Consider the following 26,965-nt stretch of genomic DNA (forward strand, 5'->3'; position numbering starts at 1 on the left):
TTTGAAGCTCGAGTGCATACACAGATAACCTTAATCGGAAGTAGGGTCTTTCTTATTCTAATGTGGGGGCTTTGTTTTAATTGCGTGAAGGAGCGGCTTTTCAAGACGATCTTCTAGGAAGCAATTCAACATGTCAAACTAATTCAAAGCCCGAAAACTATTGCCAATTCAATTTTTTTTTTTTTTTTTAGCATTACATAAGCGTCAATTTTTTTGATGGCCTTACTGAACTCGGTGAATATTATTCGCCTCTCTATCCCACTAAGCTCTGACCTAAAATCTCCATTACCTAACTTATACGTGATCCCATGTAAAACCTTCACCTGTAATCAAAATAAATGTTTGTGGTTTCGCGACCGCAAGGAGCGCAGCGATGCCTAAAATTTTTCCCTGCATTTGTTCCATGTTCCACATTCGATAAGTCTCTGAACGCTCAACCTCTAGATCCTCCGAAGGAGCAAAACTGGTATTTATCTAAGCTGCTAAGTGCCACAGGGCTCCGTCTATTAGAAATTCATTAGAATTATTCATCATCTGGTAGTCCGGAACGCTTAATTGATTAAAGAGGCAAAGAAGAGACTTTGTCGTTTACCTGACTCGTGTTTAGATATTGCCGCAATAAATCAAGATGGGTTTTTTACAAAGAAATGTTAAATGTCCGTTGGCAACTGCATTATCCATTACACTAACACTATTGTGTGGTAATTTTAGGCCAAACTTTCCTCCGAGCACCTTTCAAAGTCCCCGATGTAATTAACTCGTAGGTACATAAAATCTCGTAGCGTCGAAAACCGTGAAAATTCACTTTCCCGACTCCTCTTTATCGTAAATCAATTTAATGACTTGATGATAGTTGCATTAACGAGTGTCGGCGGTATTTTCGTTTTTGAGCGGGTAATCTACTTCATTACGGTTAATAAGGCCTGTATGTTTTATTTATAAAATGGGCCGATAATAATATAAGATAAGGCTGCAGCGCTGCCACTTGCCAGTATTCGTCTCGGTCGCCATCGTCTGAAAACAATAAAAATTTACTGGTTCTAAAACTGGAATGGTTGCAAGAAGTGGTAATTCTTGTGCCCTGAATGTTATTTTATGCGGCAAAAACGGACGTATTCAACGAGGATAGCGCGTCGTAAGTCATGCTGAGAGGAGATCGCGGTTTGATTGCCGTTCACCCGCACAAGCCGGGAAATTCGAGCGGGGCACTTTTACGAGACGAAAGTGTCTTAATTTCGCGTTTTCGCGACGGTCCGCAATGACAAATTAGTCAAAATCTTACTTTAGTCCAATCATTCCATCATTTCGTCTTTAGAAAATATTCAAGTGCAAGCTCTAGGTTTCGAAAAGCGCTCACGATTACGTTACAGCCCTTTTTTGAAGTCAGTTCGGGTGTCATTTATACTCGAACGGTGCAATGGAAGTCCGTCCGAAAACCATCGAAAATTCGACGGGGCCCCATCACAGATGGGCTGCTACGGGCCTGCACCGTCTCAAAATTTCTGACGTTTAAATTACATACTTATAGATACATCTTGATTAAAAGTCGGCTAAACCTTTCAGGGAAATGGGCACTAGTCATGGATGGACAGAGATTCGTGGTTGCCTAATTGATATTCTTAAGCTGATATGTCTTAAAAGTAGCCAAAAGTACAAAAAGATTAACTATAATTACGGCCAGGAACGAGACGCAAATCCGCCATTTTGTTCGAGGCAACTACACGGCGAGCACTTAGCTATAACTGACATCCGCTGCGGCTTTAACTGTCACCGTTAATAGGTTTATAAACGCTGTTTAACTATAACTGAACAATGTTGATAACGTAAGTCATTACTTTAGTTATTGTCGGTTAGTAATCAGCAGATGGTTTTAAAATTCATACTTTGACAATAAAATTAGCTAGTTGTGAAAAATCAACTATCAGTTATAGTTAATAGATCGAAAACTAAATAGAAAACACGTTCTGGTGGTTTTTTAAAGAGCGTTGATGGTCAAGTCGAAAATACAAAAATAAACTTAAATCATGTAAAGCAAAGGTTGTTGGTTATATACAGTGAGTCACTAAACACCCTTAAAAAAACCTTAAAAACGCCTTAAAACCCGAACACTCTATATAGTATACAGTTCTCCAAGAACTATATAACTTAGGTTTTCACTTTTATTCTAATTCTAATAGATAATGAAATATCGAGGACCGCGCGCTTAGTGACTCACCCTGTATAACTGAAGCGGGAACGTTTTTAAAAAAATGAAATGACGTCATTAACTTTCTAGGGGGGTAAATATTAATCATGCAGATCAACTTTCATCCAAGGATAGGGCTTGAAACTCTCTCTGAACGTACATGTTCTAAGTTTCTTGTTCTAAAAAAAAGACTAAGGACATTAAGAAAAAAAGGCAAAATATAAACCCCGCCCACCTACCCTAACTCAATTGCGACGAATTTTTCATTAGTTGTCAGACCGAGGGGCGGAGCGTAACTGTATAATCGATATTGCTCTACAAAAATTTACTATTTTAAATCAGTTTTAACCACAAGAAACTTCCATGTGAAAGAATCCAATGAATAACCCCCACCTATAGCTGCTCCGATCTCAATTGTGATGAAGTTTTTATTCGTTGCCAAACTCAGGGGCGGAGCGTAATTACAAAATCCATATTTCACTAGAAGAAGTTACCAGTTTAAATATTTTTTAAGTTTCTTATTGTGAAAAGAAGACTACATATATTAAGGGAAAACAAATGCAAAATATAAACCCCGCCCACCCACCCCATCTCAATTGGGACGAATTTTTCATTCAAAGTCAGACAGAGGGGCAGAGCGTAATTGTAAAATCGCTATTTCTTTACAAAAATTTACCATTTTAAACATGTTTTAAGTTTCTTGCTCTGAAATGAAGATTACGGATATTAGGGAAAAAAGGTAAAATATAAGCCCCGCCCACCCGCCCTATTTCAGTTGTGACGAATTTTCCATTCGTTGTCAGACCAAAAGGTGGAGCGTAATTGTAAAATTTACAAAAATTTACCATTTTTTACATGTTTTAAGTTGTTTGTTCTGAAAAGAAGACCACGAACATTAAGAACAAAAAAAGGCAAAATATAAGCCCCACCCACCCACCCGTTTCAGTTGTGATGAATTTTTCATTCGTTGTTAGACCGAGGGGCGGAGCCTAATTGCAAAATCGATATTTCTCTACAAAAATTTGCCATTTTAAACATGTTTTAAGTTTTTGGGCTTGCCAAGGTAAAACTGATTTTGGCAAATAACATACCTTCTAAGAAAATAAAGGGTGGGTGGGCGGGGCTAGTACTTGTCAAGATGAAACTGATTTTGGCAGATGACATACCTTCTAAGAAAACAAAGGGTGGGTGGGCGGGGCTAGTATTTGCCAAGATAAGACGGATTTTGGCAGATGATATACCTATATTAAGGGAAAAAAATGCAAAATCTAAGCCCGCCCACCCGCCCTATCTCAATTGTGACGAATTTGTCATTCCTTGTCAGACAGAGGGGCGGAGCGTAAATGCAAAATCGATATTTCTGTACAAAAATTTACCGTTTTAAACATGTTTTAAGTTTCTTGTTCTGGAAAGAATACTACGGACATTAAGAAAAAAAAGTCAAAATATAAACCCCACCCACCCGCCCTATCTCAATTGTGACGAATTTTTTAATTCGTTGTCAGACTGAGGGGCGGAGCGTAATTGCAAATTCGATATTTCTCGACAAAAATTTACCATTTTAAACATGTTTTAAGTTTCTTGTTCTGGAAAGAAGATTATATACATTAAAAAAAAGCAAAATATGACCCCCACCCACCCGCCCTATCTTAATTCTGACGAATTTTTCATTCCTTGTCACACGGAGGGGCGGAGCGTAATTGCAAAATCGATATTTCTCTACAAAAATTTACCATTTTAAACATGTTTTAAGTTTTTTATACTTCCCAAGGTAAAACTAATTTTGGCAAATGACATACCCTCTAAGTAATGAAAGGGTGGGTGGGCAAGGCTAGTAGTTGCAAAGATAAGACTGATTTTGGCAGATAACATACCTTCTATAAAACTAACGGGTGGGTGGGCGGGGCTAGTGCTTGCCAAGATAAAACTGATTTTGGCAGATGACATACTTTCTAAGAAAACAAAGGGTGGGTGGGGGGGCTAGTACTTGCCAAGATAAGACGGATTTTGACAGATAACATACCTTCTAAAAAACTAACGGGTGGGTGGGCGGGGCTAGTGCTTGCCAAGATAAAACTGATTTTGGTAGATGACATACCTTCTAAGAAAACAAAGGGTGGGTGGGCGGGGCTAGTACTTGTCAAGATAAGATGGATTTTGGCAGATGATATAGCTGTATCAAGGAAAAAAATTCAAAATCTAAGCCCCGCCCACTTGCCCTATCTCAATTGTGACGAATTTTTCATCCCTTGTCAGACGGAGGGGCGGAGCGTAATTGCAAAATCGATATTTCTCTAAAAAAATTTACCATTTTAAACATGTTTTAAGTTTCTTGTTCTGAAAAGAAGACTGCGGACATTAAGAAAAAAAAGGGCAAAATATAAGCCCCGCCCACCCACCCGATCTCCATTGTGACGAATTTTTCATTCGTTGTCAGACGGAGGGGCGGAGCGTAATTGCAAAATCGATATTTCTCTAGAAAAATTTACCATTTTAAACATATGTTAAGTTTTTTGTACTTGATAGGGTAAAACTGATTTTGGCAAATGACATACCCTCTAAGAAAATAAATAACTGGTGGGCGGGGCTAGTACTTGTTAAGATAAGACTGATTTAGGCCACTAATAAGTATTTATAAATTCCCATTAATAAAAAAGGACCAGTTACATAGTAACCAATAATGTCGCACCGAACATTCAGTTTTTCTGCATTTGTGTTACACCAGTACCTGCAGTTGTGTCTGTTCCCAGTAATGGCAATTATGTCGATTCATAGTTCCATTATTATTAAAACGAGTTTCATCTGACCATGAAATATTACTTATGTTATCCTATTCACGTGCCTCCTTTAGCCAAGCAAGAAAAGCCAATTTTCTTTCAAAATCAAGTGGTACTAAAGCTTGATGTAAATGAATTTTATAATCATGATATTTGGCCGTTTTTAAAATTCTTTATATTTAGGATTTTGAAATATTCGTTCATATTAACCTGATTGTTCTAAATGTTTTGGTAATCTTGCACAACTTTGTTGTTGTCTCTCCGGAAATCTTTCTTCAGATAATATTGTGGATTGTCTTCCATTTCGCCTACACTCTCCTTAAATAAGTATCATATTGAACTTTTCGGCATTGCTGAATCTTTCGTTTTCCATTTTTTCAGACTACAATATTTTATTTATTTTAATCTAGAAGTGACAAGCCAGAACACGAAAGAAGAGGAAACGTTGCGTTACAAGCGTTTTAAAGCTTCTAGATTAATAAAGTGCACCAAAACATAAATGCAAACGCCGTCAAGTATTTTATGAGGGGTATTTAGTACTTTAGACCGCAAGCTGCAATAAAACCATTAGGAATGCATTTACTAGATAACAAATATGGTCCTAGAAAGGTACGAGGGTAGCGACTAATTTTGATTGACAGCTTTACTCGGGTACAGCTTTGAAAGCCACTGGAGATTTACAGCGGCAATACTCATAATATAATTGGAGTCATTTGCATTTATCTTTTGGTGGACTTTACTGTTATATATCAGTCATATATCATTGAAAAGCAAAAAAAAAATGCTTTCTTTTATATATAGTACTACAAACTGTACTCTTTTAGATTTAGAAAAAAAAGTATAGGTAGAATTCTATGTTGTTATTCACCAGATTCTTTCCCATTTTCTCGGCATTTCAGCGTCCGGCCCTGTCTCTCTTTCTCCACGCCGCAGCAACAGGTTGTTTCTCTGTACAGCGGCTCTTTTCGAACAAGGAGCTATCCTCACATCGAGTTGTAGCCGGCGACTAGGAGACAAATTTATCGCTCAGTCAATGCATAAGTTATCCGGTGGACACCGTATAGAGGAGTGAATGTCTCCCACACAACGTAAAAAAAACGTTGCAACAATGACGTCTAGGACGAGTTGAGCTCATTAGTGGCGCCCCCGCTGCTTCACTCCGGCATTCCTTCCAGCCAGGCCTAGATAATTCAAGAAGCTCGACGTTATTTGTCATCGGATTAATTATTCATTAATTGAAAGCGTTTCCTCTTAGTCTGCGTATTTGCATTCCGGACAGATAACAGATAACTGAACTGCGGCGCAAAAATTACGCAACAAATTGGCGCACGCACCGGAAACTCCCGGATTTCGTGAGAGTACGAAAAATTATTTTCGTTTCCGATTTTATTATCAAACATTTTGAAACTGTGTGTATATTTTACAAAAGTGCCTCCAGCCAAAGCACAGTTTTCGTTCCAGCAAACCCGCAAGCGTCCGGTTAACTGTGAACATGACTCATGTAACATCTTCACACATCCTCGACACCGCCGCCTCCTTCGTCCACGACCTCCGGCTAGTCGAAAACCGCCCCCAGGCGGTCGGACCTACGCCAACCAGCCAATCGATTCTTTTCTTTCACTTTCACTCTAATTATTTCGAGCCGAATTTTCCAAGAGCTCTTGAAGCTGCTCGTCCATCCGCGGTTCAACGAACCAGTGCCGTTCGTATTTGAATTTGCGAGTTCAGGTACGCTAACCATATTGCGATTTCGATAAATTCCAACTATTGTTAAGGTTGTTGGCTCGAGTAAAAACTCTAATTACTCTGCTCTGGCAAAATTCCACTTTTGGAAATCCCGAGGCGGTGACGTCAAGACTTTCGCCGCCGTTCTTCCTCGCTGCGCAAAGGCTGGGAGGGCCAGTGGCGGCCCGTCCTCGAAAATCTAGATTAATGCGACTTTTCGAGGTTTGTGGTGAATTCGTCAGTCGGCTCCCACAACAGGGGTGCAATTATCGTGGAGACAAATAATTTATTTTGGGGTATTTTGTCTACTGACAAAGCCGCCATAAATAACCGGTAGTTAACGAGCAGGTAGGCTGGATGGTAGCTTAAGGGACTACCGTCTGATGTAAATGAGGCAAGAAGTGTTCTTGCAATAGAAGGAAGTCGGTTATCTTCGCATCTCCAATACAGGTGCACAATTAAGTAATTTCGGTTCGTGAATTAAGAATTTGTGTGATATTTATGTATCTTAGTGCGACTTCTGTCTGTACCCACCAAGGTCCAGGACCGTATCTAAAATAAGTATTCATTTTTTCTAATACTACTAGGTTTTTTTCAAGATTTATAAAAAGTTTCTTTCATAGGCAAATTTCGTTCAAAACCATCGTATTATTCCAAATAGTGTGACATCTGTAAAGACATTACTTTTTGGGAAAATTTTCGGTAATATGTAATTAGGATTTCAGGACTTCAGCGCTCCAGTTGAATATTTGCTATTTGAATTTGCGATTTTGTTAAAGAATATCATGAAAGGGCGCTTTTCGAAAAAATCTATTCCTTTCCACAGAACCCTTTATATTCATTAAATTAACAGGATTTAAGGAACGTGAAGGTAGGAATTGATGAAATTTCGAGCTTTTCGAAAAAAATATGCCTAGATTCTTCGTTATTGATTACGGAATATTCTGTTTAAAAAACCCTTTCTATTTTCATTGATGTGATAACATTGGAACAATCTCTAGGTTCCTAAGTGTTAATTTCTTGGCGGAATTTGAAAGAATCTCTAGGGTTCCTTTGTTCCGTTTTCGGAATTTGCAAGAATCTCAGGTTTCTTCTTTTTGTAAAAATTTAAAAGAATATCTAGGACTCGTAGTATATTTTTTGGCGAAATTTGAAAAAATCTCGGGGACTCCTGGTGTGTTATTGTTTGAATAATACGTAAGAATCCCGGCCGCCCTTCGTGTTTAATTTTTCTCTAAGTTTCATAGTGTTCTGTTTTTTGCGGAATTTGAAAGAATCCCGGGCGCCTTCGGTGTTTTATTTTGGCAGAATTTCTGGTGTTTTATTGTTGAAAGAATTGGCAAGAATCTCGGGCAGCTTTGGTGTTTTATTTTTCGAAAAATTTGAAAGAATCCCGAGGGCTCCTGCTGTTTTATCATTTGGAGAATATGAAAGAATCTCTACGATCACTAGGGTTCAGTTTTTGGCGGAATTTAAAAGAATTCCAGGGTTTCCTGGTGTTTTATTATGTGGAATCTTGAACACATTTATTTTGACGGAATTTGAAAGGATCTCCGGGCCTTTGGTGTTTTATTTTTTGAAAAATTTGAAAGAATCTGTGTTTTATTTTGACGGATTTGAGCGTATTTCCAAAATCCGTATTTCACTATAAGAAATTACCATTTTAAATATTTTTTTTTAATTTCTTATTGTGGAAAGAAGGCTACCTATATCAAAGAAAAAAAAATTCAACATATAAGCCCCGCCCGCCCGCCCGCCCTATCTTAATTGTGACGAATTTTTTATTCGTTGTCAGACCGAGGGGCGGAGCGTAATTGTAAAATCGATATTTCTCTACAAAAATTTACCATTTTAAACATGTTTTAAGTTGTACTTGCCAAAATAAAACTGAATTTGGCAGATGACACAACCTATAAGAAAATAACGGGCGGGTGGGCGGGGCTAGTACTTGCCAAGAAAAACCGATTTTGGCAGATGACGTACCCTCTATGTAAATAACGGGTGGGTGGGCGGGTCTAATACTTGCCAAGATAAGACTGATTTTGGCAAATGACATACCCTCTAAGACAATAAAGGGCGGGTTTTATCGTTTGAAGAAAACGCAAGAATCTCGGACCCCCTGGGTCTTTTATTTTTAGAAAAATTTGAAAGAATCTCTAGGGTTCCTAGTGTTTTATTTTGACGCATGTTGAAAGAATCTCGGGGACTCCTGGTGTTCTAAATACGCAAGAATCTCGGGCGCCTTTGGTGTTTTATTTTTTGAAAAATTTGAAAGAATCTCTGGGGTCTCTAGTGTTCTATTTTGACGGATTTTGATTTTGATTTAGGGGCGGAGGGTATTTCCAAAATCCATATTTCACTATAAGAAGTGACCATTATAAATATTTTTTAAATTTCTTATTGTGAAAGAAGACTACCTATATTAAAGAAAAAAAAAATGTATATAAAATATAAGCCCCGCCCACCCTATCTTAATTGTGACGAATTTTTCATTCGTTGTCAGACCGAGGGGCGGAGCGTAATTGTAAAATCGATGTTTCTCTACAAAAATTTACCATTTTGAACATGTTTTAAGTTCCTTTTTCTAAAAAGAAAACTACGGATATTTAGAAAAAAAAGGAAATTATAAGAGCGGGTGGGCGGGCCTAGTACTTGCCAAGATAAGACTGATTTTGGCAAATGACATACCCTCGAAGACAATAAAGGGGTTTTATTGTTAAAAAAAAACGAAAGAATCTCGGGCGCCCTCAGTGTTTTATTTTTGGAAAAATTTGAAAGAATCTCTGGGGTCCCTAGTGTTTTATTTTGACGGAATTTGATAGAATCTCGGGGACTCCTAGTTTTTATTGTTTGAAGAAAACGGAAGAATCTGGGGCGCCCTTGGTGTTTTATTTTTTGAAAAATTTGAAAGAATCTCTAGGGTCCCTAGTGTTTTATTTTGACGGATTTTGATTTTGATTCAGGGGCGGAGCGTATTTCCAAAATTCATATTTCACTGTAAGAAGTTACGAATTTAAATATTTTTTAACTTTCTTACTATGAAAAAAAGACTACCTAAAAAAAATACAAAATATAAGCCCGCCCGCCCACCCTATCTTAATTGTGACGAATTTTTCATTCGTTGTCAGACCGAGGGGCGGAGCGTAATTGTAAAATCGATATTTCTCTACAAAAATTTACTATTTTAAACATAAGTTTCTTGTACTTGCCAAAATAAAATTGAATTTGGCAGATGACACACCCTTTAAGAAAATAACGGGTGGGTGGGCGGGGCTAGTACTTGCCAAGATAAAACTGATTTTGGCAGATGACATGCCTTCTAAGAAAAGAAAGGGTGGGTGGGCGGGGCTAGTACTTGCCAAGATAAGACTGATTTTGGCAAATAAAATACCCTCTGAAAGGGCGGGTTTTATTATTTGAAGGAAACGCAAGAATCTCGGGCGCCCTCGGTGTTTTATTTTTAGAACAATTTGAAAGAATCTCCAGGGTGCCTAATGTTTTATTTTGACGGATTTTGAAAGAATCTCGGGTACTCTTGGTGTTTTAAATACGCAAGAATCTCGGGCGCCCTTGGTGTTTTATTTTTAGAAACATTTGAAAGAGTCTCGAGGGTTCCTGGTGTTTTGTCTTTTGGAGACTATGAAAAAATCTCTGGAGCCCTAGTGCTTTAATTTGTTTTTAGTGAAGTTTGAAAAAATCTCGGGGACCCTTAGTCTATTGTCTTTTCAAAAATACTCAAAAATTTCAGGCACCATTGGTCTTCTATTTTTGGAAAAATTTTAAAGAATCTGTAGGGTTTCTAGTATCTTGTTTTTGGCGGAATTTGAAAGAATCTCGGCGACTCTGGTGTTTTACTGTTTGAAGAATGTTCTAGAGTTTCGGGCGCCCTTTGAGTTTAATTTTTGGAAAAATTTGAAAAAATCTCGAGCGCCGCTGGTGTTTTATTTTTGGAAAAATTTGTAAGAATCTCTAGGGTTCTAGGATTCCTAGGGCTTTAACTTGTTTTTAGTCAACTTTGAAAGAATCCCGGAAACACTGGTGTTTTGTTTTTTCAAGAATACTCAAGAATACTCAAGAATTTCGAGTACTCTTTGTGTTTTATTTTTAGAAATATTTATACGAATTTCGAGGGCTCCTGGTGTTTTATCCTTTGGAGAATATAGAAGAATCTCCAGGATTCTAACGTTTCGTTTTTAGCGAAACTTTAAAGAATCTCTGGGATTCCTGGTGTTTAAATATTTGAAGAATACTCAAGAATCTTGAACCCCTCAGTGTTTTATTTTTGGGAAAATTTGAAAAAATCTCGTGGACTTCTGGTGTTTTGTCTTTTGGAGAATATGACAGAATTTCTGGCGTCCCTAGTGTTTTGTTTTTGCAGGAATTTGAAGGAATCTTGGAGTATCCTGGGGTTTTATTTTTTGAAGAATATGAAATAATCTCGGGGGTTTCTTACGCTTCCAGCAAAATTTCTTGTGTTCATTGTTCAGTCCAGAATGAAGGAAGTAACGTAGATTCGCTTGAATTATTAACCAACCTGCCATTCTTCCTTTCACTACTTCCATTTTGTTGACGACTATGACTTACAGACATTCTTCTCTGAATATCATTTTTATGCAAAATTCTTCGAAGTCACGCTTAATATATTCTGTTCCACTATCTGATTTACTGCATTTTATTCTTCTCCCCGTTTTGTTTTCCACAATCATTAAAAAAATTCTTATAGTTTTGAAGTTTCAAAAATATAAGAAATATAAATTTTCAAACTCTTGGTCGTTTAAGACCTCAGTCGCTGCCGCACTTAAATCGCCTCTAGAACCGTCAAGCCCAACCGGCAAACTTGTGAAAAACAGAACAAAGAAGTGTCTATACGGTATCGCGCCGTAACGCGAACACTTTGCATAGACATTTGAATATACCGCACTTATGATAAATATCAACGATATATTCTCTCCGCAAACTTAAGCCTTACATAATAAAAACATTTCCATTTGAACCGCGCACATTTCGTCTTCTGACACGACCTAATCAAGCATCTCGCATCTGTTAAACCTCCACTGAATTAAATTTCTTTATGGTTATGATAGTCATTCCTATCACCATTTATTTTCCGACCTCTCATGCACATCTAATTCGTCTGGAATGCGGACGATTGATTCATCGAACCCACACCGTCCCGACGGGATTCTTCCCAGTTTTCGATCCACCGCAAACGCCGGGTTTATTGTCGTTATTACGTATTAAATCCACCTCTGGGAAAGCGGCTAACAGCCTACAAACTATTTTGATTGACAGTTTCACAGTGGGTTAAATAGGCAATAAAATCCGTACACCTACACAATCGCATAGCTACGAGTTGATTCAAACTATAACTATTACTATTAGCGACGAATCGTTAGTCCGGAAATCGCCAAACTGGTTGATGCACTCTAAGAACTCTTGAACTGCAAATTACATCACCACCATCTTGTCTTACATTGTCTCCAGCTGTCTTCAAACTGGACACAACCTTAACAACTAGTGTTTTCTAGCCACATTCCGAAAACCTGCAGGTGTGTTTAAACCCCGCCGAATCCTCCCCATCATCTTCCACCGACCCATTAACACCCACAAGCCCATCGCCACTTACCCGACCTTAATTACAATTAGCCATTCCCGAGTAGCGGCTATTTGTTTAGTTATCTCTCTAAATCGGGCATTCTTCTTTCGGAACCGATTTTTAGGTAACAAGCTAGAAATTCCAGAGCTACACCTACGATCCATCAAGCCGGAGCCGTTCTAATTGGCCGCTCCTATCTGTCGAACACCTGGCCGCGAATGCACCTGATCCTGCGACCTGCGCTATGTTTACGTTGCGCTTACGCCGAAATTATGACGTCTCCGGAATTTGCGGAATGAGTACTCAGCACAGTTTTAAGATGACGTCTCAACTCTGGAAGGGATGAGCCGTCGCTTGTTTTCAAAGCCGCCCGAGATCACAAATTCGCTCCAATTACAGCACACCCATTGTTCTTTTAATAGATCCGAAGCAGCCAAGCCGCGTATTGAATAACCTCTAATAATAACACTACCATTATCATAATCTAACACTATAACAGTAATTATTGTGTTGAATAGCGTGATTCACTTGCAAGCGCACTCAATTAAAATTATCGACCCGCGATAACTGAAAAGAGTGTTTAGATTCGAACAATCAATTATGGACACCGACTTTCATTAACAACGAAAACGGAAATTACGCCAATTATTAATAATAATGGCATGGAATCTTAATTATAATTTTTACTGAAGCGGTGGCCGTAACAGTATCGAGTAAACACTGTTTACCCACAATTAACTGTAACTGGAGAACACCTCAGGGGTCACCACTGGACCATTCCCGTTTCCGATTTTCACCAACGACATTTTTTTCAATTTATATTCCGCTTCTTCCCATTATTACTGTAAACCCGGTTTGCATATCGCCTAATCCGCGAAAATCTAAAATCCAACCCGTCGGAATCCAATCCCGTTACGCATTTCCCAATTAAAACCCATTAACTCCTAACGGAGAACAAGCCCGAGCCGACCCGTAAAAACGCCGGAATTATCCATTATTCCAGTGCTAACAATAATTTCACACTTGATCGCCTCCACTTACCAACTTTCAAATTTGAAATCACCCGAGGACGAGCCGGAAGGCGAGCGCGTCTGCGGTTTTCCATTGTCGAATAGAAATTTTCAATTGGCGGCAAGTGTGGGCCCCGCGGACCGACCTGTTGCGCTTTTATTGGGTCAAATTTTGTAAAGATGCACGAACGTAGCTCGGAGCAGAGAAACTGATGCGTGTCGCAGACAATTGACCTTTCGGTTTTCGCGCAAAACGAAAAAAAGGGTACACTCCCACAAACTGGACCGCGGTAAGTCACGTGCCGGCCATATGGGACGCTTTCCACGGGTCGGGGCGGCGAAATGACGCGTATGCGGTCAGCGGCGCGAGTTTGATAAGTCGTACCGTTTTCCAAACACCTGTTTCCACGAGTTGCGGGGAGTGAAACGGCTTGTTAGTGTCTTGGGATGACGTAAAAGCAATCGCCGGCGCGGTGGCACCTCAAATAACAAATTGATAAGTAGTACCAATGGTAAGTCACGCGGCCATATGGGACACTTTTCGCCGCGTTTACCGTAAGCCCGGGCATTGACAATTAATTTGATGCAGAGCAGAAGGCGATCGCGGGTACCACATGCTCGTCTTTTTTACAATCGCTTCTAACGTTTCGGATGAGAAAGTTACATCATCATTCACCCAACCGCCAATTATTTTCGTAATTACACTCGCTGATTCGTTCTAGTGAAGAAGATACAACTGTAATCGTTTTGTGAATCACCTGGTACTATGGTCGTTAGTACCGAAATGAAGACAATGTTTCGATTTCGATGGAAATTTGATCGTTCGGCGATAACGATCTTAATTTTACGGTGTACACTCGAAAAATCCTGCTTCTAAGGTTTCCGGAGAGATTTATAACATGTTTATTTATAACGGCGTAATAGAAATGTCTGCTCCCAATGAAAATGGGGATTGTAATTACCTATCTGGTTTTAAAATAACACAATTAAGTGTTTTATTCTCGATTTGTTTGGATCGAGTGGTTTTGGATGGGCGCGCCTGGGTTAATGAGTGTTTGATTTGGACAATGAGTACTAATGAGATATGCGAATACCCCGCCTTTGTGATAAGGTACAGATAAAATAGTAATTATGGACGTAATTATTTAACACTAGTTGCTCGTTTTATCCCGTAATTATTTAATTATGCAGATAAACGGACTGGTTTTATAGTACGAGAAGTACCGAGATAAAAGTACTAACGATAACCCTCAAACTTGGCTCTCAGCTCAGGCCATTCCCACCGAATGCACTTAATTACACCTTTCGAAACAACAAAAACACTATTGAAAATTACTTATAACAATACGAATCGTTGCAAAATAGTGTCACAAGACAGCATAGTACCCACACCAGTCCAAAGTACAAACTAATTATTATCAAATTACGAGCAAATCTTTACACCTAACTTTCCCCAAAACGCACCTCCGCCAATCATCGTCTGCACGAAAAACCTAATAACTATCATTTTTGCACTGCACACTGGCTGCACTAATAGCATTATTTAGTACTCCTAATGAGAAGTCGCCGATCGTACCGTCCATCTTCCTCCTACGTCGCGAAGAAATGGGCTTTTTTGTAAAAGAACAAGGAATTAAGAGTACACCTGCTGCGGCGAGGAAAAAACGCCCGCTGGTTATTACCGCGGCAGTTGATTGGCACAATTACGGTTGACTTAATAGCGGAATTAGAAACAAAAGTCGTAGGTGTCTCCGGGTGCGATTTTTCAGTCTGTGCCGTCTCCGCAGCGAGTTTGATAAGTCGTACCGACACCTCCGGTTGGTTGATAAGTAGTACCGCGGTGGTACCGAAAACGCTTTTTCGCCTCCAGTCGCCCTTAGATAATCACCGCACTCGTGTTGTGGCCCGAGGTCGGTCGGTGGTACCTCGTATTGATAATCCGTCGCCGCAAAACGACCGAAAAAACCATCTCGTTCGCGTGTTGTGGAAGATGAAATTTTGTTTATTTGTTGTTTCGAGTTGAAAAGATGAACGCATCGTGCAAGTATACATTACAGTACACCGCCTCCTATTAAAGTGTAATTATAGTAAACATCGCTATTGGTAGTCCAAGCACCTGCAACAGAAGCTACCAGTTTGTGTCGTGTTCGACTACAATTTCAGAAAAACAACTGCGCCTACCACGCTGGTTTTTTTTGTGTGTTTTGCGAGTACAGTCGCAGTAATTTGTCGACTTGGATGAAAAAATTAAGTACGACGGTGGCGAGAGTCGAACGTACGAAGTGGTACCTGGTATAGGCTTTACCGAAATGTCGGTAATTACTGGTGTTAAACGCTGTGTTGCGTGTAGAACCGTCGGATTATTTCTAAACTTAACAATTTAATAAGACGTTAGGAGGTATTGAATTGTGTAACAACTTAGAACATAATTAGTTTTTTAGGTTGTTGGTACGCAGCGGCTCGCAATTAGGGGGGCGTTGGGGGCTACTAAGGAAGCAGAAAAATTGAATTGTTTTGGACTTTGTCGTTCGCCGACAATTACCGACGATGCTGGTATTATACTTATCAAGAATGACCAATAACTTTTTATAGACCCCGCATGATAATCCTATTAGGTTTTTTCGATTATTATTCGCGTTTATAGAGTAATTTCTCGATCAAAACCAACACCTTGCAGATATCACAAAGACGGTACGACTAATCGCGATTATCACTCATCGATTAGAATTTTCTTCCACACTTGTCTGAAGCAACAATACAACTTGAACAACTTTCCAGGAATTAAATCATTTCTACACAAACATTTTAATTCGTCTCAGTTTAAACACTGTTGTATAAACACGTCGCATTGCACACACATAAAGGCAGCTACAACACCTTTTCACTTTTACAGTTATTATAATTTATTATCTTTTCTTTCGCGAAGCTTGAAGTGACACACCTTCATAATGTGAACAAATGTGAAGAAGTCATCACACTCTTTCGCTTGCAACAACAAAATAAACCTAAATTTAAATTGACGCCTGGCTCGTTTCGAAGCCCGAGGAGTTGCGACACACCATCTAGGAAGGATGGTTCACAGACAGGATAATAGGTTTGGAATCTAAACACGTAACGTAGCGTAACATGAAGCATCTGTAATTAATCGTGTTTCGCAACTTCACATGTGGATCTTCAGCGTAAACTCCCTGGGACAACTTTAACAAACATTTTTGGTAATCTTCACATTTGAGCCATTTTTGCTTAAAAAATTCGAGAGGAGGTAGCAAGTCTGGAATTTTTAAAAACTTAAACATCTCCTTTAATTGTGTAGACTTTTTAATTAAAAAAACGTAATTATAACATTCCTGGAAAATTTTCTCTTTTTACTAACTGTTTCACTGAAGAACACGGATTCAGAAAACTTGAAATTTCTGAACTGTTGTAGAACTTGACGTCGTCGATAATTCGGTAATTTTCACATTGGAGCCAGTTTTATTGATCTTGGTCCAAAAATTCAAGAGTGCTCACAAAGTCTGGCATTTTTGAACGTTTGAATGCTTCTTTAATTGTTTAGATCTTTTTAATTAAACATTCAAAGTTATTTTGGATTTCTTTTCTATAAATACTTTTACAACTGCTCAAAATATATTAATATGATTAATTAAAGCAGAAGAACGTTGCATTTTGAAGTTTTTCGCTTTTTAAATTGTAGAAAAATCTGCAAGTCGATAACGCCAAGTTGGAAATGTGCTTTAGAATACCTTGAATATCGTTAATAAAATCAGAGAAAAATACATGTTCTAGAGCGCATCTCTGAGATACACCCGATGTGTTCTTCGTCTCGGTCGGTCGTTGGCGTGAGAATCCCGCTGACTAATGACGATAATTCGCGATAATGCGTTCTGCTAACTTTGTCATCTCGCTTTTCACTCCGTCCATAAATCCCAATCCGGTAAATGAGTCAATAAATCATAATATTCTGGCACGGTAGTTGACACCTGTCTCTTGTTAGGTTAACAATAAAGCGAACTAGCAATATTATTAACCTTACTCCTGTACTGTTTCAGAAATGACTTTTGTCACGCAATCCCGCCCACGTCCTTCTCGGCGCATTATCAAGCTGGCAATCGTCGTTATGCTCACCCAGATAAAATGATTTATGTTAAACACATTCGTGATTTGTGCGTAAAGTTATATCGCACGATAATTACGGCTATTTGCCGTGCGCCGTACAATATAGCATGATAATGGCTGAATTCCTACACCTACTGCGATGCCGACTCGCCTAATTAACACCGCGCCGTACTCGGGAAGCCAGCGGAAATAAGTCACAACAAGACACGATTTCAATTAATCGCGCGGCTCGGGATAACGCTTATCTCAATCATACGGTACAAATTTGCGCTTTACATACAAATTAATATGGTGTCGGCGGCTGCGCCTTGCGGGTCACACTCTTTGCACACAATAGAGGCGTAAGTTATGCCCCGGCGACGAGAATAAGGAAGCTTTGTCGTCCTAGACTCCTAGAGCACACATGGCGCGGAACAAAGCCGTTTGCGCCGACGAGTGGGAGCTTGGTTGGAAAATTCAACAATCTTTTTGGTTCAGGTCAACTCCCTGACAATTTTGCATTAATGACGGCGTTTGTTTACGGGCGAAAGTCAAGCTTTGCAGCCGATGGTAATTTGGTGTTTTGCGGCATTACGTTGGCACTACTGATAGTAAAACATATGCTAGCGTGAATGGGTTGGTGTATTTGACAGTTAAGTTGTTATTGTTGGTAGAATAATTGACAATTTCAACAAAAAATGAACTTTGAGTTTGTTTTTGACTAATTTTGTAATTTTCTGAATGATAATAATAGGAATATTTCTCGTAATACTTTTCAGTGTTTTGTTCATGTTGTTTTAGGGTTATTTGTGAGTAGATTTAATTAAGGCAGTAATGATTAAAATATAGAGTGTGTCTAAGCTGGAATAGATCAACACAAGTCAGCTCAGGTCAGGTCATAAGATATAGATCTCGACGAGATGATGTCAAAAATTGAGGATGTTTGTGGTCCTGGAGCAAGATATTACAAATATTTACTTCGACAATTAAAACATTTTCTATAGAAAAGTATTTCAGAATACTAATAACAGTTTAGAAATTTCAAGCCTTCTAAATTCCAGTATTCTACAGTGAAACAATCGATCAATGGAAAATTTTCAAAATCCGACTTCAAATGTTCTATTTTATATCTTTGAACTTCTTCTGATTTTAAAAGTGCCAAATCTTCAAAGAAATAAAAAATATGAGGTATTTTCAACGGTTAAGATTTAATTATTTATTTATTATTTATGCGAAAAAATTGTAGATCTGCAATAATAATTTTAAGTTTTTAGTTAAGAAATTGTAGGGAATTAAACGAGATGTATAAGCTTTTAAAATTTTCAAATTCTCCAGGAACCTTGAAATTTTGATACAAAATCAATAAAACTGACTAAGATATTGAAAACTACGTAAATATTGATGATACTAGAAATATCTAAAATATCTAAAAATTTGACATTTTATCTATAAAATCTTCTAGAGGGAAACAATGAATAAAAAGTGAAAACTTCAAAAGTTCTTTAGCTTTCAATTTCTTCCTACTCTAATATTGTCAAAACTTCCAAGAAGTCAAAAATATGAATATATTTTGACAGCTAAAACGTTTTCTATAGAAAAGTATATCAGAATAATTTATAATTAAAAAAGATCTAGAGAATTAAAGGAGATGTCTAAAAGTTTTAAAATTCCAAACTTTGTAGGCACTCTTGAAATTTTGAACCAAGATCAATTAAACTGGCTGAAATGTGAAAATTACCTAACTATCGACAACATCGAGTATTCTGTGACAGTTTAGAAATTTCAGAACTTCTGAATTACAGTGTTCAACAATTAGTAAAAAGTGAAAATTTTCAAAATCCAAACTTAAACGTTCTATTTTATAGATTTTAACTTCTTCTGATTTTAAAACTGCCAAAGCTTTAAAGAAATTAAAAATACGAGACATTTTGAAGACTTGAAATTTAATTATTTATTTATTATTTATGCGAAAAAATTGTAGATCTGTAATAATTTTAGGCTTTTGGTTAAGGAAATCTAGGGAATTAAAAAGGATGTCGAAGCTTTTAAAATTTTCAAATTCTTCAGGAACCTTGAAATTTTGATACAAAATCAATAAAACTGACCAAGATATTGAAAACTACGTAAATATTGATGATACTAGAAATATTTAAAACATCTAAAAATTTGATATTTTATCTATAAAATCTTCTAGAGGGAAACAATGAATAAATAGTGAAAACCTTAAAATTCAAAAGTATATCAGAATAATTTTTAATTAAAAAAGATCTAGAGAATTAAAAGAGATGTCTAAAAGTTTTAAAATTCCAAACTTTGCAGGCACTCTTGAAATTTTGAACCAAGATCAATTAAACTGGCTGAAATGTGAAAATTACCTAACTATCGACAACATCGAGTATTCTGTGACAGTGTAGAAATTTGAGGACTTCTGAATTACAGTGTTCAGCAATTAGTAAAAAGGGAAAATTTTCAAAATCCAAACTCAAACGTTCTGTTTTATAGATTTTAACTTCTTCTGATTTTAAAACTGCCAAAACTTTAAAGAAATTAAAAATATGAAACATTTTGAATACTTGAAATTTAATTATTTATTTATTATTTATGCGAAAAAATTGTAGATCTGTAATCATTTTAGGGTTTTAGTTAAGGAAATCTAGGGAATTAAAAAGGATGTCTAAGCTTTTAAAATTTTCAAATTCTCCAGGAACCTTGAAATTTTGATACAAAATCAATAAAACTGACCAAGATATTGAAAACTACGAAATATTGATGATATTAGAAACACTTAAAACATCTAAAAATTTGATATTTTATCTATAAAATCTTCTAGGGGGATACAATGAATAAAAAGTGAAAACTTCAAAATTCAACGTTCTTTAGCTTTCAATTTCTTCTAACTCTGTCAAAATTTCCAAGAAGTCAAAAATATGAATATATTTTGACAGCTGAAACGTTTTCTATAGAAAAATATATCAGTATAATGTTTAATTAAAAAATATCTAGAGAATTAAAGGAGATGTCGAAAGTTTTTAAAATTCCAAACTTTGCAGGCACTCTTGAAATTTTGAACCAAGATCAATTAAACTGGCTGAAATGTGAAAATTACCTAACTATGGACAACATCGAGTATTCTGTGACAGTTTAGAAATTTCAGAACTTCTGAATTACAGTGTTCAGCAATCAGTAAAAATGGAAAATTTTCAAAATCCAAACTCAAACATTCTGTTTTATATATTTTAATTACTTCTGATTTTAAAACTGCCAAAGCTTTAAAGAAATTAAAAATATGAGACATTTTGAACACTTGAAATTTAATTATTTATTTATTATTTATGCGAAAAAATTGTAGATCTGTAATAATTTTAGGTTTTTAGTTAAGGGAATCTAGGGAATTAAAAAGGATGTCTAAGCTTTTAAAATTTTCAAATTCTCCAGGAACCTTGAAATTTTGATACAAAATCAATAAAACTGACCAAGATATTGAAAACTACGTAAATATTGATGATACTAGAAATATTTAAAACATCTAAAAATTTGATATTTTATCTATAAAATCTTCTAGAGGGAAACAATGAATAAAAAGTGAAAACTTCAAAATTCAACGTTCTTTAACTTTCAATTTCTTCCTACTCTAAAATTGTCAAAACTTCCAAGAAGTAAAGAATATGAATATATTTTGACAGCTGAAACGTTTTCTATAGAAAAATATATCAGAATAATTTTTAATTAAAAAAGATCTAGAGAATTAAAGGAAATGTCTAAAATTTTTAAAATTCCAAACTTTGCAGGCACTTTTGAAATTTTGAACCAAGATCAATTAAACTGGCTGAAATGTGAAAATTACCTAACTATCGACAACATCGAGTATTCTGTGACAGTTTAGAAATTTCAGAACTTCTGAATTAGTGTTCAGCAATTAGTACAAAGGGAAAATTTTCAAAATCCAAACTCAAACGTTCTATTTTATAGATTTTAACTTCTTCTGATTTTAAAACTGCCAAAACTTTAAAGAAATTAAAAATATGAGACATTTTGAACACTTGAAATTTAATTATTTATTTATTATTTATGCGAAAAAATTGTAGATCTGTGATAATTTTAGGTTTTTGGTTAAGGAAATCTAGGGAATTAAAAAGGATGTCGAAGCTTTTAAAATTTCCAAATTCTCCAGGAACCTTGAAATTTTGATACAAAATCAATAAAAGTGACCAAGATATTGAAAACTACGCAAATATTGATGATATTAGAAATATTTTAAAGATCTAAAAATTTGATATTTTGTCTATAAAATCTTCTAGAGGGAAACAATGAATAAAACGTGAAAACTTCAAAATTCAACGTTCTTTAGCTTTCAATTTCTTCTAACTCTGTCAAAATTTCCAAGAAGTCAAAAATATGAATACATTTTGACAGTTGAAACATTATCAACAGAAAAGTATTTCAGAATAATCTAGAGAATTAAAGGAGAATCATTTTGGATATTTAATTAAAAAGACCTAGAAAAATAAAGGAGATATCTAGATTTTTAAAAATTCCTGACTTTGTGTTGAAACAAAATTAATCTTAAAACTGGCACAATTTTTTTTTAGAGAGATTTTATTTGCCAAAATCAGTGTTATCTTAGCAAGTGTTAGCCCCGCCCACCCACCCTCTCTTCTCTTAGAAAGTATCTCATTTCCCAAAATCAGTCTTATCTTGGCAGCTAGTAGCTCCTAAGATAAAACTGATTTTGGAAAATGGCATGCCTCTAAGAAAAAAGAGGGTGGGTGGGCGGGGCTAGTACCTGCTAGGATAAGACGGATTTTGGCAAATGACTTTAGTAATTTAATTAAATTATTATTATTAGAGGCTCCAAAGCACTTTCAAATTCTTTCCAAGCAGGAATACCTACAACCTCAAGATTATTTTAAATTTAAAAAAAAATGGTCCCAAATTTAACTCAAAAACAGGTCAGGTCAGGATTTTCCAAAAATAGAACACTAAGTCCCCCAAAATTGTTTGAAATAATTTACAAAAAAATCTCCACGGACTCCCAAAATAATACACCATGGGTATCCTAACTCTCCCGAATTAAAAAAAAAAAAACTAAACACTATGGTACTCAAAACTTTTTCAAATTACCGAACCATCGACTACATCAAGTATTCTACAACAGTTCGGAAATTTTAAGAGTTTTGGATTAGTGTCCTACAATGAAATAATCAGTAAAAAGAGGGAAGTGTCAAAGCTTCCAAAAAATAAAAAAATGAGGTATTTTGAACACTTGACGTATATAATATTAATATATAATTATATAATTATTTATTTATTATTTATATTTTTTATATATAATTATCAGATTCTCTGTTGTTTGTTGCCTGCCTTCGAACACAGATTTAATGACAAATATTGTCTTATCAGCTTATCACATATACCAAAACTTTCCACTTTTTTTAAATAAAATAATATATTTAGGCTAAATTAATGGTTTTTACAGAATTTAAAGATCCCTATCCGTTGTCAAGAAATTAGGAGGCGGAGTTTTAGCTGAAACACCTGTATATTTATAATACCAAGGTTTTTCATGATTTTAGATATAAGTATATGCAAGTACAGACTATATTACAAAAATTTAAGGGTTAGAAAGGTTTCTATTGGCGCCCGTGAGCAGACGCCAGCCAAACGGAAACGGGAAGAGGTCGCTTACGCTCGAAAAGTAAAACTCTTCACAATGTGCCGCCAAGAACACATAATAACCTCAAATTAAAGCCTCCAATCGATTATTATCGGAAACGTTTACGCATAAGATTAGATCTAAATTATCTCTAGCGATTTCCGATCGCTTAGCGTTTTCCGGCTCCAAGATAATTCCACTCGATTATAAACCAGTCACTCTAAAAATCCAAAACCTGAATAACTAACGTAAATGTGTCCGGAATTGTTAATCAGACAATGAGAAGCGACCACAAGCCACACTTTACCTTTTAACGACAAAGGGTGCGTCCGATTTACAAACATGTTCGTGTTCGGCTGTTTTTCTCTGATTTGTAGCATCGTTATTCGTTCACACACCAAACACAGAAGAGTTTATTTGGAAAGTGGACCACACAACCTGGTTGATTGACATTTCAAAATTTGATAACCCGAGAGTGATGATTAATTCTCGGACGAACAAAACCAGAACGAACGATTTGCGGCGCTCTAAACAACGATGATTTACAATTCGCTTGCAGTAAATGTTGCTGGAATTGGTGCAAACGGTCGTTGCGAGTTCCATAAATTTTGCTAAGAAAGTTAAAAATCTCGGTATAAAACGGCTCTTTCGAGACATCAATAAACGAGTAGCATTTATCTTTACATAATAGCAACCTCCAACAGTTTGAATAACAGCAGGATAACGTACAGAGAACGAGCTTTTTGCGAGAGGCTAAAGAATTTTGATGAGGTAATACCGATTCTTACTTCTTGTGGAATATTTAATAGTTGAGGTTTACGTACGTATGGGATACATTCTCGGGATACACGTGAGGCAGAATGCGTTCTTGTGTTGGCTTGAAGAAGTTTAAGTAGTGCGGTTGCTTATCTTTTCGCGTAGATGGTATTTATGGATATCATTAGGTTTATGCGAGGATAATTGGACGGTGGAAGGAAGAGCGATACGCGGAGACTGAAACGCTGAAAAGTGCGTAAATCATGGCGATATCAGGTGGCCAGAATGGATTAGGAGGTTCGTGATAATCATAAAATATGAAAAGCTTCAAATTACGACCTAGGAAGTTTTGTTTTATCGATTTTGTCTTCTAGAAGAAACTTTTAACTTTTTCTAGCTCCAAATGTCTCAAAGCTTCCAAGAAGTAAAAAATATGAGTACTTATATTTTCAGCACCTGAATTATTTTTTATTATCTATAGAAAAGAAGTCCAGAGATGCTATGATTTTGAATTTTTAAATAAAAAGAACTAGAGAATTAAAGAAGATGTCATCGATTTCAAAAATTCCAGACTTACTAGCAAGTTTCAAGATTTTGAAACAAGATTTAAAAACTGGCTCAAATGTGAAAATTACCAAGATCTTGACGATTACTGTTGTTGTGTACTAAAACAGTCTAGAAATTTCAACTCTTCTAAGTTAGAGTGTTCACAGTGAAACAATCAGTAAGAAGAAAACGTTTTTAAAATCCGCCCTCAGATATTCTTATTTTCATTTTTTACTTCTAAGCAATCTTAGTAGCAATATTTTTGGGCATATAATATCCTTCTTTTTATACAAAATGAAACTGCCAGTTACTCGTAACTAACAATTGTTTGTATTTTACGCGTTTTCAAAGTAGTCGCTAGTAATAATAATTTGATTTCAGTCGCCCAATTTTTCCAAAATCTGAATTTTTCAAAACCAAATTTCAACCTTTTTTCGACCATCTTCGAAAATTACCTAAAGGGATTTTTTGTAGATTTCGACTCTCAAAATTTGGGCCTCAATTCTTCCAAAGTTCCTCCCATTTTTCCGAGATTAAAATATGGCAATTTTTAGGATTTGAAAAAGACGATTAAATTTCAAACCAAATATTTTATATTCCAATTTTTTTTTGTAAACTTTTATACAAATTTTCACAAGATCAATTTTTAGATATGTTTCCCTTATGAAAATTCTTTTTGTCGATTTCGACTATCAGACGTTATTTTCGGCCCCATTTTTCCAGAATCGCCCAGTGAAATATATCATTTTCTCAAATTAAAAAAAAAAATCAAACCGAGTATTTCTAAAACCTTGTTCCGGAACTATAAACTCCTTGTATTTTTCCAATTAGAACGTCGACATCTATCTACCACAATTTTTTTTTTATTTTCAGACAACTTTTTCAAAAGCTCAATTTATCAGTGCTTCCTATTTTTGAAAATTTTGACTTTCTTTCATTCGAAAAATCACATAAAGAGACTTTTTTGTAGAGTTTGACCACCAGACGTTATTTTAGGTCCTATTTCTTCAAAAACTCTTACCGTTTTTCCAAAATCAGCCAATGAATCGACAATTTTTAAGATTAAAAAAAATTTTTTCTACAACTTTGTTCCAGGACCATAAATACGCTCGACTGAGATGCATGTGACTAAATTCTTGACATCTTTCACAAAAGTTCAATTTTTCAAAATCTCTTGAAAATTTCGAGCTTTTTTCGGCCATTTTCGAAAATTATCTAAACATTTTTTTTGTAGATTTCGAATCTCAGAAGTTAATTTCGGTTTAAATTCTTTCAAAGTTCCTCCCATTTTTCCAAGATAGCCCATTAAAATATGACAATTTTTAGAGTTTTAAAAAAACTGTTAAATTTCAAACCAAATATTTTATATTCCAAATTTTTTTTTGTAAACTTTCAGACACATTTTCACAAGATCAATTTTTAGATATGTTTCCCTTATGAAAATTCTTTTTGTCAATTTCGACTATCAGACGTTATTTTCGGCCCCATTTTTCCAGAATCGCCCAGTGAAATACTCGTATATCATTTTCTGAAATTAAAAAAAAAATCAAACCGAGTATTTCTAAAACTTTGTTCCGGAACTATAAACTCCTTGTATTTTTCCAATTAGAACCTCGAAATCTATCTACCACAACTTTTTTTTTAATTTTCGGACAACTTTTTCAAAAGCTCAATTCATCAGTGCTTCCTATTTTTGAAAATGTTGACTTTCTTTCATTCGAAAAATCACATAAAGAGACTTTTTTGTAGAGTTTGACCCCCAGACGTTATTTTCGGTCCTATTTCTTCAAAAACTCTTACCATTTTACAAAAATCAGCCAATGAATCGACAATTTTTAAGATTAAAAAAAAATATTTCTACATCTTTGTTCCAAGACCATAAATACGCTAGATTGAGATGCATGTGCCAAAATTTTTAGACATCTTTCACAAGGGTTAAATTTTTCAAAATCTCTTGAAAATTTCGAGCTTTTTTCGCCCATTTTCGAAAATTATCTAAATTTTTTTTTCGTAGATTTCGACTCTCAGAAGTTAATTTCGGTTTCAATTCTTTCAAAGTTCCTCGCATTTTTCCAATTAAAATATGACAATTTTTAGAGTTTTAAAAAAACTGTTAAATTTCAAACCAAATATTTTATATTCCAAATTTTTTTTTGTAAACTTTCAGACACATTTTCACAAGATCAATTTTTAGATATGTTTCCCTTATGAAAATTCTTTTTGTCAATTTCGACTATCAGACGTTATTTTCGGCCCCATTTTTCCAGAATCGCCCAGTGAAATACTCGTATATCATTTTCTGAAATTAAAAAAAAAATCAAACCGAGTATTTCTAAAACTTTGTTCCGGAACTATAAACTCCTTGTATTTTTCCAATTAGAACCTCGAAATCTATCTACCACAACTTTTTTTTTAATTTTCGGACAACTTTTTCAAAAGCTCAATTTATCAGTGCTTCCTATTTTTGAAAATGTTGACTTTCTTTCATTCGAAAAATCACATAAAGAGACTTTTTTGCAGAGTTTGACCACCAGACGTTATTTTCGGTCCTATTTCTTCAAAAACTCTTACCATTTTACAAAAATCAGCCAATGAATCGACAATTTTTAAGATTAAAAAAAA

The 26,965-nt window shown here is 35.8% G+C and overlaps 1 protein-coding gene across 1 annotated transcript in view; it reads left to right on the plus strand.

Moving 5' to 3' along the window:
- Positions 1-26,965, plus strand: part of LOC135128274 (zinc finger and SCAN domain-containing protein 10) — a 100,878-nt gene that overhangs the window by 56,203 nt on the left and 17,710 nt on the right. The gene's annotated exons all lie outside the window — the stretch shown is intronic.

The sequence above is a fragment of the Zophobas morio genome, unplaced genomic scaffold, assembly GCF_036711695.1.
Source record: "Zophobas morio isolate AGI-343-1 ecotype UQ-CSIRO unplaced genomic scaffold, CSIRO_AGI_Zmor_V1 ptg000012l, whole genome shotgun sequence".
Taxonomy (NCBI): Eukaryota; Metazoa; Arthropoda; class Insecta; order Coleoptera; family Tenebrionidae; genus Zophobas; species Zophobas morio.